Here is a 17,755-nt window from a genome sequence, read left to right on the forward strand (position 1 = left end):
CTGAGGATCAGTATAAAAGAGATACTCAAAAACTTAACTTCAAACCTGGGGACCATGGAAGTAAGAAAAACGCATGACAAGCAAGGAAGATATAAGAAGGAGATGCCACAATCCTCGCAACAAGTGTTATCTAGCATAGGTCAGCAGTTGAAAAAGGAATTTCTGAGGATCTACGCATAGCGCACAGAATTATGTCGAAGTAGGAAAGCCAGGACAGAAGAGAATCGAAGCAGTTCACATGTAGTGTTACAGAACAATACTGAAAATTAAATGGACTAATAACAAAGGAGGAGGTTTTCCACAGAATCGGCGAGTATAGGACATGTGTTAAGACAGCAGGGAATAACTTACAAGGTACTAAATGGAAGAGTAGACCGTAAAATGTTTGGGCGAATACTTAATTTGAAAATATATACAGTAAATAGTTCAGGGAATTGGGTGGTGTAAGTACAGACCTAAATTAGGGAAAATGGTATAGCACAGATAACTGTAGCAGGCTACATCACAACAGTGAGAAGACAGTCGATGCAAAAAAAGAAAAAGAAAAAAGTGATAACACAAAAACATGTAGGTCGCGCAACCAGTGTGATACTTATTTCGAATTTTTCATTTTTATATGTTCTTGTGATGTTCAAGAATATTATTGGTGAGAGTGTCAAGTAGGATCTTCACTTCAGCAGCGGTTTGTTTGTTGCTGAGAAACGTGACCTGCTACGCACTGTGCACTAGCTGTCTGCAGCCAATGGGGATTGTGGGAGAGGAAGCACTTGTTGTCTGTTGGCCGTCACCGTAGGGCACAGACTCAAAGCCACGAGTTTTCTCTTGCACCTGCTCCCAGCTAATCAGGACGTATTTCACCCCAAAACCCTTTACGGACTTCAGATCCGCATGATTCTTCGCCCTTAGCATGGTTTTCCAGAGCCTTGCAAACAAACCTGGGCACATTCGTTTATACTCCGAATAAGGAACAAATTTCCTGTTTGTCCTAAAATCTACATCTTATTATTTAATGTCCCCAAACGATGCCCACACTCTGGCTGTCCTAACGATGCTCGCTTTGCTCTATAATAATGTCGAAGATGGTAAATTTGAATACGGGCTAGTAAAAAGAGGTACAGCCACCCTACAGACTACCATATTACCGTTGGTGGGGAGGTTTGTTTGTGTCAGCGATTGACTGGGCTGTGCTGGCGGGAGCAATCGTCCTGGAAGGGTCACCTATGCCAGATTCGTCAGCTGGTGAGATTCCATCCCTTCTTGCACGTATGTGGGCGGTAACCACACGGGCACTTAGCTGACATTATTTCCGCTTATTTGTGTCAGGCTTCTTCTGCTTTGTTTTCTGTCGAGATTAAGTGACTAACTACTGATTTGTTCGACCTCAACAGTGTTAGGTTTCGAGGCAGGAGGGCATCTTTCATTTTCCTTTTCTAACTCCAACGGCGGCCACAGGGCAAAGGACTTGGAGATATTTATATGGATTTGTTGAAGACCAGGCCAAATGTATTGTTTGAATATCTCACGAAGCTACTTCATTTCTTTCTTAGTCGACGGGGAATCTCTGACGAGTGTAAATGGTTCAAATGGCTCTGAGCACTATGGGACTTAACATCTGTGGTCATCAGTCCCCTAGAACTTAGAACTACTTAAACCTAACTTACCTAAGGATATCACACACATCCACGCCCGAGGCAGGATTCGAACCTGCGACCGTAGCGGTCACGTGGTTCCAGACTGCAGCGCCTAGAACCGCTCGGCCACTCCGGCCGACTTTAAAGAAGGGTTCATCACAAACATATTTAAAAACGAAAGCAGGGCTGACTGCGCAAAATATCGAGACATCACAGTTCTCACTTCTGTATCGAGATCATATGGTAAGATCCTTAAAACTAGAACTGAGAGAAATATTGAGGAAGTAGAGCATACAGGTAGTTCTTGCACTGATAATATTTACAACATTACACAGGTGACTGACAAGAAAATGTGAATAACTTCTAGACACATGGTCTTCACAGACTTGCAAAATGCCTATCACAGTGTACTACTTTCTAGCATGTGGGAAGCAATGAATAATAAGAATATTCATAAATGTTCTAAACACGCCATTAGAAAGCTGTATTCTGATAATACTTGTTGTGTTAAAGTTGGGAAGTTACTATCACAGAAATGTAAGTTTAGCAAAGAACAGACGCTGCTTAGCGCCCACCCTCTTCAAAACGTTTTTGAATGAAAGAGTGAAAAATTGGAAATGAAGAGCAAAAATATGGGAAATAGAATAGATTGTGACACCTGTTCTCCCTAAATAACGTCGAAGATCGGACAGTTATCGCTGAGGAAGAAGAAGGTATATATTATATGTTAAACAGCTTAAGGAAAGGTGTGAATAGTGGAGTACGAGAATAAACTCCACAAAGACTAAATACTTGTTTATCGGAGATATAGGAAGGGATCTTTTATGGCTAAAGCGTAGTCGATCATACAAATGTTTAGGGATATCATTTTGGGCAGGGATGGAAGCTACGAGAAAATAAAGCTCAGAGTAGAAAAGGGAAAGGTGGCAATACAAAACTATATTTGAGAGCATTGCTCTGTACGGTGCTGAACTGTCGGAAGTCTCCAGGGCCAATCAGAAGAAATGAAAAGCAGTGGAAATGAAGCTTTGGAGACGAAGTTGTGAACTAACAAGAAGGGAGAAATAAGAAGTGTGATGAGAACAGATTGGAGCTATCAAGGATACTGAAGACATAATTAGGAACAATCACCTAACATGGTATGGACATTTTAGACGAATGCCAGAGGAAGAATGGTTTTCTGAATTATGTCACTGTGACAGGATCTGGGCTATATTGGAACAAATGGAGTGTAGTGTCCAATGCAGGACAGAGCTATGCAACACTAGGACTGTAAAAATACAAGTAGATGAGAACTTGGACGCGAGAGACGCTGCATGGTGTAGAAAACTCTCAGGAAGAAAAAGAAGCAAAAGGGGTATAGACAGTGTTTTCTTCCTGTACGACATTCACAGAAGGAACTGGGTAACGATTCTCTTGTAGCAAGCACCCTTCACATTAGGTGTTATAATGGCTTGTCGCCGGCCAGAGTGGCCGAGCGGTTCTAGGCGCTACGGTCTGGAACCGCACGACCGCTACGGTTGCAGGTTCGAATCCTGCCTCGGGCATGGATGTGTGTGATATCCTTAGGTTAGTTAGGTTTAAGTAGTTCTAAGTTCTAGGTGACTGATGACCTCAGAACTTAAGTCCCATGGCGCTCAGAGCCATTTGAATGGCTTGTTGAGTGTAGATGGAGAGCTGGACAGAGACTCACATCATCTGGTATCCCTGGAAACCCCAGGCGACGCCCAGCTGACAGGCGACGCTGAGGCCACAGCCCCAGGGCCTGGCCGGTTCGGGCACGGCCTGTGTCACGTTCAGCATGGCAGGCGCCTCCGTGGTCGGCACCGGCTCTTCCGGCTGCTGGTCTCTTTCGCCCAGCTTGCCCTTCCGCCGCCTGACAGTGGCGGCCGTGGTGGTCGTGGTAGTAGTGGTCGTGGTTGTAGTGGTGGTGGTGGTGGTCGTGGTGGCGATGTAGACGGGCACCAGCACGGAGAGCAACGGCGCCAGCAGCAGCACGGGCGCGATCAGCAGCTTGAGCAGCAGCAGCGGCACCTTCAGCACCAGCTTGGCGCCCAGCAGCGCCAGCACCGACTTCACCACCGACGACACCAGGCCGCCGCCCTTGTCGCGCCCGCCGCTGCCCTTCCACCACGAACCTGTCCACACCACGACAACAATGCATGACGAGTACCTGTGTTACATCTCTGTGACTACTGCAGGGGGCAGATGGATAGTTAGATCCAAACACTGCCTGCGACCATGAGTCTACAGTCCTGCAGTCTGGATTTAAGACACTGAAGCCGTCCTCAGTCTGCCAGACTGGGAAATCAAATTGATGGTACAATCACACTTGTGATGCCCACTGGCACCCATTCGCAGCAAACCTATTTATAGCAGTACAACAAAGCACGTTGCTCCTCTGTGAGCGCTTTTGGGGGAAGATGGTTGGCCAAGTCCAAAGGACGTTTTAGAGAATTGATATGCGGACCTATAATCTGGATTATCGACGTGAACCCCTACTCTGTCAACTTGACTGGGAGGATCAAACTGATGGGGGTTGCCAGCCGCGCTTTTGGTCCTCTATAATACCCTTTCACCACAGTCCTGTCCACACCAGGACAGCAACAACGCCCATGTTACATCTCTGTGGCTACTGAAGGCGGCAGAAGGCCTGTTCGATCCAAATGCTGCCCCAGCGGGGTCAGAGATTTTCTCTGCCTCGTGATGACTGGGTGTTGTGTCATGCCCTTAAGTTAGTTAGGTTTAACTAGTTCTAAGTTATAGGGGACTGATGACCATAGATGTTAAGTCCCATAGTGCTCAGAGCCATTTGAACCATTTGAACCAAATGCTGCTGATGAAGATCAGTCTATAATCCTATAGTCTGGATTATCGGATAAGCCTGTCTCGATCTACCTGGCCATGATATCAAACTGACAGACCAACACATCTGTCACGCCCCTGGCGCACTTTCACTGCAAACTTGTCGACACCAGCACAATCAACAACGCAAGTGTTACTCCTCTGAGACAATTGACTGTCAGAGGGGGTGGAGAGGGGGGAAGGTAGTTATCAAGATCCAAAGGACGTTTCTGATCGATCTGTGGACTTACTCTGGGTTATTGGCACTGAGTCCCACCTCAGTCAACTGGACTGGGATGATCAACTGATGGTGTTGCCTGCTATGCTTGTAGTGTCTGCTGGCGTCCTTTCACCATAGTCTTGTCCACAGCAGGACAGCAACAATGCCTTTGTCATATCTCTGAACCCCTCCTTGGCCAACTGAACTGGTAAGATCAAAGTGACGAGGTTTCTTGCTGCACTCGTGGTATCCATTGGCGCCCGTCCACAACGGGACAACAACAATGCCTCTGTTACATCTCCATGACCATTGTATGGGCAGATGGTTAGCAAGATTCTAAGTATGCTCATTAGTTTAGATTTACCGATCAATATTACAGTTGAAACTTCCTGACAGATTTAAACTGTATGCCAGGCCGAGACTCAGACTCGATGCCTTTGCCTTTCGAAGGCAAGTGCTCTACTAATTGCGCTACCCAACTTTACTTCCGCCAGTAACTGATTTCCTATCTCCAGACTTCAGAGAAGTTATCCTATGAAACTTTCTGGACTACCACTTCTGGAAGAAATAACATTATGCAAGTCTGCCAGTAAGTTTCACATGAGAGCACCTCCGTTGCAGAGTGAAAATTTCATTCTGGAGACATCCATCAGGCTGTGGCTAAGGCATTTCCCCGCAATATCCTTTCTTCCAGGAGTGCTAGTGCCGTAAGTAATGGATGAAGTTTGAAAGGTAGGAGATGAGACACCGGCAGAATCAAAGCTAGGAGGACGGGTCGTGAGTAGCGCTTGAGCAGCTAAGTTGGTAGAGCATTTGCCCACGAAAGGCAAGGGACCCACGTTCACGTCTCGTTCCCTCGCCCGGTTTCAATCTGCCAGGAAGTTTCATATCAATGCACACTTCATTCTGGCAATATTATCATTTGCCGAAAGTGCACTGCTCCTTGCTTTGCTGAGTCGTATAAGCTGTTTGATATCTAGGTCTTCAACTAGCGAATTTTGTGAAGAGATGCCAAGTGAAAGTTATCCGGCACTGTAACTACATGAATCACTGCTGCAAAGGATACGCCTAGCACAACATACAGTCTGCCTGTACCATTCTTGAACTCAGTATCCGTCAGTGATAAAATCCTAGTTAATCTACACTATTTGATGTATGCAAGAGAAAAGCAGTTTATTTTGTTTATTTATTTATTTTTAAATTTGTGGTAGGTTCCTATGGAACCAAACTACTGAGGTCATCGATCCCTAGGCTTACACACTACTTAATCTAACTTAAACTTACGGTAAGGACAACTCTCACACACTCATGCCCCAGGAGGGAGGTCTCGAACCTCCGACGGGGGGGGGGGGGGGGGGAGCCCCGCGCGAACCGTGGCAAGGCGTCCAAGACCGCGCGGCTGCCTCCACAGCAAGCAGTTTATATTTTTACGTAGAAAATGTACTTTCTGGGTGTACAAAAAGCGAAGCAATGCACACGTATACAATATTTCCTCTGTGGCTGGCCAACATGATAATAATATTAAATAGCAAACCATTTCCTAAAGGTCTGCAAATCATATTTATTTGTCACGAACTGGCTTTCGGCTTGTTAGGTCATCTTCAGGTGATAACGATTCATTGTTATAACCTAGAATGTGAAATTTTACGGTATGGTGACAAGAGAGGGAAGATGACGCTACTGAAAGGACTGGAAATCGACAAACACGTGCATAAAAATACCAGTTTAGTAAATGACAAGACACATTTTCCTTTTCCCCTTTCTTAACTTACGTTTTCGTTGCAGTTACTGGATTTAAATTATAAATTTATCTTTTCTCTCATCATCTGTTAAATGTATTTCCACATGAAAAATTGTTACCCCTCCACTTTTTAGTTAATTTAATTATTGCTATGAGACAAACACTGTAATGTTTCCCTATGCATCTGTGTAGCTCGTGACGAAATAAATACAATTTTTCAGAACCTTTGGAAGTGTTTTCCTGTTTAAGTTTAGCATTGTACATTCTTGTCACCTCCCATGCTGCGTCAGTTCCGCAGTTCCGAGGCCTGTTACTTTCCTAAAATAAAAATACTGGACAATCTTGCTTGATAACTGGGCATGCAAATTTGCGAAATGTACATAGTTACATGTCTAAAACTTCCTGGCAGTCGTCTAGGGTCCAATCGATATGGTCACGAGACCACGAGAGGCGCTGCAGGCGAAATCGTGCCGTTTGGAAAGGAACTCGCGTCGGCGTCATAGTGCATTAACGCCAAATTTCGCCGGACTGTCCTAACGGATGCGTTCGTCTACGTTCCACACTGATTTCTGTGGTTATTTAAGGCAGTGTGGTTTGTGTGGTAGCACTGAGAACTCTACGCAAACGCTGCTGCTCTCGGTCATTAAGCGAAGACCGTGGGCCAATGCGTAATCCGTGCTGAAAGGTACTAACATAGGGATATTCTCGGCAGATTCTTGACACTGGGGATATCGGAATACTGAATTCCCCAGCGATTTCCGAAAAGAAATGTCCCATGCGTCTTGCTCCAACTATTACTCAGAGTTCAAAATCTGTGACTTCCCGTCGTGCGGCCATAATGGCGTCAGAAAACTTTTCACATGAATCACCTGAGTACAAATCTTAGCTCCGCCAATATTCTGTCCTTTCATACATTGTGTACATTTCTCTGTCCCATGGTTCTTGTCATCTCAGTGTACACCGTATTGTTTAAGGTTGCTCATCTTGCTTATCATTATCGATTGACTTGGACATCTATACCAGCTGAGAATTGAGTCACCATTCCTTCGCAAACCTTTGAACACATTCGTGGGTGATGGGGGTTGGTATGCAGTCCACCCTTGTTACTAAAAAAAAAAAGTAGAAGGTTATTCACTAGTACCTCCATGATTTCGGATGACGACTGTGCAAAAACTACAAGACATACAGAAAAACGGCACATATCGGTGGATAGCCATCCCGGCAAGTTTCGATTCGTAGTACGCGCCGTACTGTTGTCATAATAGAGGCAGACTTGTCAGAACATATAGACGGATCATCGTGTCCATACTGCTGCATCGAATTAGGCAACCCAGCTAACAGATATCAAAGCACACTGCTGTCACGCCATCCCAGACAATTTGTGTCAGCGACTTCTATGACGTACTGACATTGCCACGTCACAAACGGTGCCGAACATCTATAAAGTGAGTTAAAAAGTTGGAGAGACAGGCTATCCACTGACACGTGCTTTTTTTCTGCACCTCTTGTAGTTTTCACGCAGTCGTCTTCTGAAATCATGGAGGTACTTATGAATAACTCTGTATTTGATGTGGTCTCTATAGCCCTCTGGTATCTGTTTACTAATCTTCAGACTTCCCTATCATTATATTCATGTCAAGTTCCATCAGGAAACTGTGATTGCATCATGTCCAGCATGGGTTTCTGACAACGCTTCTTTTCTTTTTTTCCTCACGATGACTAAGTGTCGGTACAGCAGCTGCACTGCCGTGCTTGTCTGCAAATAAGTGAGGTGACGGTACTGGCAACCCAGCCTATACATGGATTTATATACGACGCTTAGTTCTTCTGAAGACGATTCTTTATGACGTAAAAAACTTTAATAAAATGACAGACTAGGAAGTGTGGGTTCAGGCAACAGCAGGGATCCATCCGCCACAAACTTTTTCGCACCAATGCACTGAGTTACATCTCTGTGACCATTGTAGGACGCGGTTGGCTGAGTGGTGAAACGGAATCACTGAAATATACCCGGGAGAATCATTCTGTGGAGCTACGGTTTTTATTTTTATTTAGTTATTTATTAATTTTTTTGTGCAGCCCGCCACGAATTCCTCTCCGTACCAACCTCTTCAACTCACAGTAACACTTGCAAGCTGCGTCCTCAATTCTTTGTTGCATGTATACCAACCTCCGTCTTCCTCTACAGTTTTCACCCTTTACAGGTCCCCGTAGTACCATGGAAGTCATCCCTGACGTCTTAAGGGATGTCACACCTTCCTGTCCCTTCTTCTTGTCAATGTTTTCCATATATTCCTTTTCTCGCTGATTCTGCGGAGAACCTCCTCATTCCTTACCTTATCAGTCCACCTAATTTTCAAAATTCTTCTCTAGCACCACATCCCAATTCCTTAGATTCTATTCTGTTCCGGTTTTCCGAATTCCATGTCTCAGTACAATACAATGCTTTGCTCCAAACGTACATTTTCAGAAAATGCTTCCTCAGCTCAAGGCCTTTGTTTGATACTACTAGACTTCTCCTGGTGACGAACGCCCTTTTTGCCTGTGTGTTTGCTTTTTATATCCTCCTTCCTCCAACCGTCTCGGTTTATTTTCCTGCTTAGTAATCAGAATTCCTTAACTTCACCTACTTCGTGAATACGTTTTGCTCTTTAGTTTCTCGCTGTTCTCATTATTGCTACTTCTCATTATTTTCGTCTTTTTCAGTTTACTCACAATCCATACATTGTACTCATTAGACTATCCATGCCATTCAGCAGCTCTTGTAATTCTTCCTAACTTTCACTCAGAACAGTAATGTATTCAGCGAATCTTATCATTGATATCCTCTCATATTCAGATTTAATCCCACTCCTGAATCTTCCTTTTATTTCCGTCATTGCTCCTTCGACGTATAGCTTGAACAAAAGCGGCGAAAGACTACATCCCCGTCTTACACCCTATTTCATACGAGCATTTCGTACTTGATCTTCCACTCTTATTATTCCGTCTTGGTTGTTGTACATAATGTATATTACCAGCCTTTCCCTACAGCTTACCCCTACTTTTCTCAGAATCTCCAACATCTTGCACCATCTGATGTTTCTGAACGCTTTTTCCAGGTCGACAAATCCTATGAACATGCCTTCACTTATCTTTAGTCTTGCCTGCATTATCAACCGCAGCATCAGAAGTGCCTCTCTGATGCCTTTAACCTTCCTAAAGCCAGACTGATCGTCATCATCGCCTAACTTTTACGGATACCAACACGAAAACCTTCGAGTAACTCCAGCTTGCAGTGTAATGTGGGACAGCAACTCGTTTTAGACTGTGAAGCAAAATGAGACAGCCCGAGTTGCAACTGAAATAGTTATTTATTTAATCGGTGACAGGATACGGCGTATGCTCACTCTCAAACCAACCAATGTTTGCCAAGTAAAATATACGTCCAAAGTATCATAAAATAAAATGGGTATTTATGTGTATGCTTCCAACTAATGTTTTAATGGCTCGTTAAAGAATCTTAGTTGGGGCCATACACATATGTACCCACTGTATTTACTGCTATTTTGGACGAACATTTTACTTGGTAAACATTGGTTTGTTCGAGAATGGGCATAGCTGGAAACCGATCACCGACTAAATAAATATTCATTTTAGTTTGCAACCCTGACTCTCTCTTCTTGCACCACTGAAACCTTTCCTCTTCTGTTTGATTCGGACAAGTAAACCAACGCGATTATCACACTTCGAGATGACCTGTTGGTGCCAGAAAATGTCGGGCCTATACAACAGACCTGGGCTGCAAGAAGTGACTTCGCAACGAGGCCCAGATGATGACGAGGTGCTGACCAGTCACTGTGTCATCCTCCCCCACACGGCCGCACTTGGTTGCAGTATGGAGGTGCGTGAGGTAAGCACATCGCTTCTCCAAGCCGTTGTCAGTTTACGGAACACCAGAATCGGTACTTCTCAGTCAGGAACCTCTTCAATTGGTCTCGCGAGGGTGTACGCACCCTGTTCCTCCCCTTCCCTCTCGATGCCCTGAATTTCACCGTGGTCCTCTTCACGGCCCTCAGCTTCCCTGCGCACTTAACTGCAGAGGAAGACACAGACAGGAATCTTTATCGGATACAACAGTCATACAACAACAATAGAATCGCATCTCCATTTTAAAAAATGGGTTTGCTGATGAAGACAAAACTTGCCACTATCTGAAACCTGACCATTAGATTGGGGAATACATTGTTTATACACATGATCTATCGATATGATGTTCATGGAAGATTAAATTTCCATGAAGAAACTCTGCCAAACTGAAAAGAAATAGGGCATTGCAGGAACTGACCGAAACACGGGCCTTTGCCTACGAAGTGCCGCTACAGACGATCTGGACTCATCCTGACGTCATCTCCACCATTTTTTTGAGCTTCGCAGCCAGTGTCATGGACGGTCATAGGGAACCCATGTAAAGACGGGACTTCCGACACCACACCAGTAGATTTAACTGACTCATGCTAGGAACTATATGACGGAGAAGTTGTGAGAGATGATTCAGATCATATTAAGCACAACGAAAGAAGTGGAAAGTGAATCCATAGCACCACCTTATTGCCAGCTAAACATTCAGTAATGATTTAAACAATCTGAACAACAACAAATCGATTGGAACAGATAAGATCCCTGCTGAGCTATTAAAGAAAGCTGGAGGTAAGGCGAAGGAACAAGTACATAAATTTGCTTGTCTGCTATGAAGATGGAGCGCTACCAACTGAAATAATAAAAAGTAAGGCAACTACCATACCTCAGAAGGCATATGGCAACTTTTTTTCAAGTTATGCAACTTTGGCAATTTAGATTTGGAAATGGCCCTATGAGTTATCTTAGAAAGAACAGGTCATCAGGTAAACGTAAAACACTTCCAATTCCATGGACTAGAGAAAACTTTCGATAGAGTGGACTGGTAGGTACTCTCGGAAAAGTGAATGAAACTATATCAGACTGGTCACATAAAGGACTGATTCTCAGTCCAACAAAAAGCCAGAGTGTGGAAATAGATATCAACGTAATTAAAAGAGAGGCTAGGATGAGGAAAAGTGTCCTACATTTTTGTCCTCTGTTCAAATGTGTGTGAATTCCTAAGGGACCAAACTGCTTAGGTCATCAGTACCTAGACTTGCACACTACTTAAACTAACCTATGCTAAGAACTACACATACACCCATGCCCGAGGGAGGACTCGAACATCCGGCGGGAGGGGCCGCGCAGCCCGTGGCGCTGCGCCTCAAACCGCGCGCCCTTTCCGCGCGGTTTCATCCTCTCTCTCAACATTTATTTCATTTGTTCTCAGAGAGTGCAATACAAGCACTAAAAGGAGGCATTAAAGGAATCAAAATTAATGGCAAACTAACACAATGTATTCGATTTGCTGATGCTATGGTAATCATAGCAGATTCTGAAAAGGACATGAACTATAGGTTAAAAATTGTATCAGAGAACCACAAACTGAAAATTAATACAGACATTCAAATGATGGTGACAGGTAATAGAAGAGACAGGTAAAACAAGCATTAAGATAGGAAATAAAGTATTAATGCAAGTAAATGAGTTTAGCTACTTGGAAAGTACAAAGTGCGATATTAGATATTACAAGAAGAATTACAATGAATATGTTTGGTTTGCTTTCCTCACAACATTATCTATGTTATCGTTCCAGTAAGTGATTCGTAACTGTAATCGTTAAGTATTTAAATGAGTTAATTTACCGTGTAACCGAAGTTTAGCAAAGGCCTTTGAGTACTCATGTGGGTGACTTCGCACTTTATAGAGGCAGTTTCCACTTATCGCACAATACAGATATATTATCTAAACCATTTTGCAGTTGGTTTTGATACTTTTATGACTTTACAAGACGGCAAACGACTGCATCATCTGCAACCAATCTAAGCGGGCTGGTTAGATTGTCTCCTAAACCGTTTATATAGATAAGGAACAACAGAGAATACACTACTGGCCATTAAAATTGCTACACCATGAAGATGACGTGCTACAGACGTGAAATTTAACCGACAGGAAGAAGATGCTGTGATATGCAAATGATAAGCTTCAGAGCATTCACACAAGGTCGGCGCCGGTGGCTGACATGAAGAAAGTTTCCAACCGATTTCTCATACACAAACAGCAGTTGACCGGTGTTGACTGGTGAAACGTTGTTGTGATGCCTCGTGTAAGGAGGAGAAATGCGTACCGCCACGTTTCCGACTTTGATAAAGATCGGATTGCGGTTTATCGTATCGCGGCATTGCTGCTCGCGTTGGTCGAGATCCAATGACTGTTAGCAGAATATGGAATCGGTGGGTTCAGGAGGGTAATACGGAACGCCGTGCTGGATCCCAACGGCCTCGTATCACTACCAGTCGACATGACAGGCATCTTATCTGCATACCTGTAACGGATCGTGCTGCCACGTCTCGGTCCCTGAGTCAACAGATGGGGACGTTCGCAAGACAACAACCATCTGCACCAACAGTTCAACGACGTTTGCCGCAGCATGGACTATCAGCTCGGAGACCATGGCTGCGGTTACCCTTGACGCTGCATCACAGACAGGAGCGCCTGCGATGGTGTACTCAACGACGAACCTGGGTGCACGAATGGCAAAACGTCATTTTTTCGGATGAATCCATATTCAGTTTACAGGTTCATGATGGTCGCATCCGTGTTTGGCGACATCGCGGTGAACGCACATGTTGTTGTTGTTGTGGTCTTCAGTCCTGAGATTGGTTTGATGCAGCTCTCCATGCTACTCTACCCTGTGCAAGCTTCTTCATCTCCCAGTACCTACTGCAACCTATATCCTTCTGAATCTGCTTAGTGTATTCATCTCTTGGTCTCCCTCTACGATTTTTACCCTCCACGCTGCCCTCCAATACTAAATTGGTGATCCCTTGATGCCTCAGAACATGTCCTACCAACCGATCCCTTCTTCTGGTCAAGTTGTGCCACAAATCTCTCTTCTCCTCAATCCTATTCAATACTTCCTCATTAGTTATGTGATCTACCCATCTAATCTTCAGCATTCTTCTGGTCAAGTTGTGCCACAAACTTCTCCCCAATCCTATTCAATACTTCCTCATTAGTTATGTGATCTACCCATCTAATCTTCAGCATTTTTCTGTAGCACCACATTTCGAAAGCTTCTATTCTCTTCTTTTCCGAACTATTTATCTTCCATGTTTCACTTCCATACATGGCTACACTCCATACAAATACTTTCAGAAATGACTTCCTGACACTTAAATCTATACTCGATGTTAACAAATTTCTCTTCTTCAGAAACGCTTTCCTTGCCATTGCCGATCTACATTTTATATCCTCTCTACTTCGACCATCATCAGTTATTTTGCTCCCCAAATAGCAAAACTCCTTTACTACTGTAAGTGTCTCATTTCCTAATCTAATTCCCTCAGCATCACCCGACTTAATTCGACTACATTCCATTATACTCGTTTTGCTTTTGTTGATGTTCATCTTATATCCTCCTTTCTAGACACTGTCCATTCCATTCAACTGCTGTTCCAAGTCCTTTGCTGTCTCCGACAGAATTACAATGTCATCGGCGATCCTCAAAGTTTTTATTTCTTCTCCATGGATTTTAATAGCTACTCCGATTTTTTCTTTAGTTTCCTTTACTGCTTGCTCAATATACAGATTGAATAACATCGGGGAGAGACTACAATCCTGTCTTACTCTCTTCCCAACAACTGCTTCCCTTTCATGTCCCTCGACTCTTATAACTGCCATCTGGTTTCTGTACAAATTGTAAATAGCCTTTCGCCCCCTGTATTTTACCCCTGCCACCTTCAGAATTTGAAAGAGAGTATTCCAGTCAACATTGTCAAAAGCTTTCTCTAAGTCTACAAATGCTAGAAACGTAGGTTTGCCTTTCCTTAATCTTTCTTCTAAGATAAGTCGTAAGGTCAGTATTGCCTCACGTGTTCCAGTATTTCTACGGAATCCAAACTGATCTTCCCCGAGATCGGCTTCTACTAGTTTTTCCATTCGTCTGTAAAGAATTCGTGTTAGTATTTTGCAGCTGTGGCTTATTAAACTGATTGTTCTATAATTTTCACATCTGTCAACACCTGATTTCTTTGGGATTGGAATTATTATATTCTTCTTGAAGTCTGAGGGTATTTCGCCTGTCTCATACATTTTGCTTACCAGATCGTAGAGTTTTGTCAGGACTGGCTCTCCCAAGGCCGTCAGTAGTTCCAATGGAATGTTGTCTACTCCGGGGGCCTTGTTTCGACTCAGGTCTTTCAGTGCTCTGTCAAACTCTTCGCGCGGTATCGTATCTCCCATTTCATCTTCATCTACATCCTCTTGCATTTCCATAATATTGTCCTCAAGTACATCGCCCTTGTATAGACCCTCTATATACTCATTCCACCTTTCTGCTTTCCCTTCTTTGCTTAGAACTGGGTTTCCTTCTGAGCTCTTGATGTTCATACAAGTGGTTCTCTTATCTCCAAAGGTCTCTTTAATTTTCCTGTAGGCAGTATCTATCTTACCCCTAGTGAGATAAGCCTCTACATCCTTACATTTGTCCTCTAGCCATCCCTGCTTAGCCATTTGCACTTCCTGTCGATCTCATTTTTGAGACGTTTGTATTCCTTTTTGCCTGCTTCATTTACTGCATTTTTATATTTTCTCCTTTCATCAATTAAATTCAATAATTCTTCTGTTACCCAAGGATTTCTACTAGCCCTAGTCTTTTTACGTACTTGATCCTCTGCTGCCTTCACTACTTCATCCCTCAAAGCTACCCATTCTTCTTCTACTGTATTTCTTTCCCCCATTCCTGTCAATTGTTCCCTTATGCTCTCCCTGAAACTCTGTACAACCTCTGGTTCTTTCAGTTTATCCAGGTCCCATCTCCTTAAGTTCCCACCTTTTTGCAGTTTCTTCAGTTTTAATCTACAGGTCATAACCAATAGATTGTGGTCAGAGTCCACATCTGCCCCCTCAAATGTTAGCTATGATTAAGTTGTGCTCTGTGCAAAATTCTACCAGGCGGATTCTTCTTTCATTTCTTAGCCCCAATCCATATTCACCTACTACGTTTCCTTCTCTCCCTTTTCCTACTACCGAATTCCAGTCACCCATGACTATTAAATTTTTCTCATCCTTCGCTATCTGAATAATTTCTTTTATTTCATCATACATTTCTGCAATTTCTTCGTCATCTGCAGAGCTAGTTGGCACATAAACTTGTGCTACTGTAGTAGGTGTGGGCTTCGTATCTATCTTGGCAACAATAATGCGTTCACTATGCTGTTTGTAGTAGCTTACCTGCATTCCTATTTTCCTCTTCATTATTAAACCTACTCCTGCATTACCCCTATTTGATTTTGTGTTTATAACCCTGTAGTCACCTGACCAGAAGTCTTGTTCCTCCTGCCACCGAACTTCACCAATTCCCACTATATCTGACTTTAACCTATCCATTTCCCTTTTTAAATTTTCTAACCTACCTGCCCGATTAAGTGATCTGACATTCCACGCTCCGATCCGTAGAACGTCAGTTTTCTTTCTCCTGATAACGACATCCTCTTGAGTAGTCCCCGCCCGGAGATCCGAATGGGGGACTATTTTACTTCCAGAATCTTTTACCCAAGAGGACGCCATCATCATTTAATCGTACAGTAAAGCTGCATGCCCTAGGGAAAAATTACGGCCGTAGTTGCCCCTTGCTTTCAGCCGTTCGCAGTACCAGCACAGCAAGGCCGTTTTGGTTATTGTTACAAGGCCAGAGCAGTCAATCATCCAGACTGTTGCCCTTGCAACTACTGAAAAGGCTGCTGCCCCTCTTCAGGAACCACACGTTTGTCTGGCCTCTCAACAGATACCCCTCCGTTGTGGTTGCACCTTCTGTACGGCTATCTGTATCGCTGAGGCACGCAAGCCTCCCCACCAAAGGCAAGGTCCATGGTTCATGGGGGGGTGAACGCACATTGGAAGCGTGTATTCGTCATCGCCATACTGGCGCATCATCTGGCGTGATGGTATGGGGTGCCATTGGTTACACGTCTCGGTCACCTCTTGTTCGCATTGACGGCACTTTGAACAGTGGACCTTATTTCAGATGTGTTACGAGCCGTAGCTCTACCCTTCATTCGATCCCTGCGAAACCCTACATTTCAGCAGGATAATGCACGACCGCATGTTGCAGGTCCTGTACGGGCCTTTCTGGATACAGAAAATGTTCGACTGCTGCCCTGGCTAGCACGTTCTCCAGATCTCTCACCAATTGAAAACGTCTGGTCAATGGTGGCCGAGCAATTGGCTCGTCACAATACTCCAGTCACTACTCTTGATGAACTGTGGTATCGTGTTGAAACTGCATGGGCAGCTGTACCTGTACACGCCATCCAAGCTCTGTTTGACTCAATGCCCAGGCGTATCAAGGCCGTTATGACGGCCAATGGTGGCTGTTCTGGCTACTGATTTCTCAGGATGTATGCACCCATACTGCGTGAAAATGTAATCAAAATGGTTGAAATGGGTCTGAGCACTATGGGACTTAACAACTGAGGTCATCAGTCCCCTAGAGCTTAGAACTACTTAAACCTAACTAACCTAAGGGCATCACACACATCCATGCCCGAGGCAGGATTGGAACCTGCGACCGTAGGAGTCGCGCGGTTCCGGACTGAAGCGCCTAGAACCGCTCGGCCACAATGGCCGGCCACCGCGGCTAGCAAAATGTAATCACATGTCAGTTCTAGTATAATATATTTGTCCAATGAATACCCGTTTATCAGCTGCATTTCTTGTTGGTGTTGCAATTTTAATGGCAAGTATTGTATGTAACGGCAGATATTACTTCTGTTTTGCTTGATGATTTTCCGCTAGTTACTACGAACGGCGATCTATCTGCCAGGAAATCACGGATCCAGTCGGATAAAATAGACGATACTCCGTACGCACGCAGTTTGGTCAAAAGTCGCTTGCGAGGAACGGTGTCAAAAACCTTCTGAAAATCTGAAAATATGGAATCAATTTGACAACCCCTGTCAACAGCACTTATTACTTCGTATTAATAAAGAGCTAGTTGTGATTCGCGAGAACGATATTTCCTGAATCCGTGATGGCTGTTTGTCAATAAATCGTTTTCTTCGAGGTGATGCATAATGTTCGAGCACAGTATATGTATCCAAATCATACTGCAAATCGACATTGGCGATGTTGTTGTTGTTGTTGTTGTTGTTGTTGTGGTCTTCAGTCCTGAGACTGGTTTGATGCAGCTCTCCATGCTACTCTATCCTGTGCAAGCTT

This window comes from Schistocerca serialis, chromosome 2 (assembly GCF_023864345.2).
Source record: "Schistocerca serialis cubense isolate TAMUIC-IGC-003099 chromosome 2, iqSchSeri2.2, whole genome shotgun sequence".
Classification (NCBI taxonomy): domain Eukaryota; kingdom Metazoa; phylum Arthropoda; class Insecta; order Orthoptera; family Acrididae; genus Schistocerca; species Schistocerca serialis.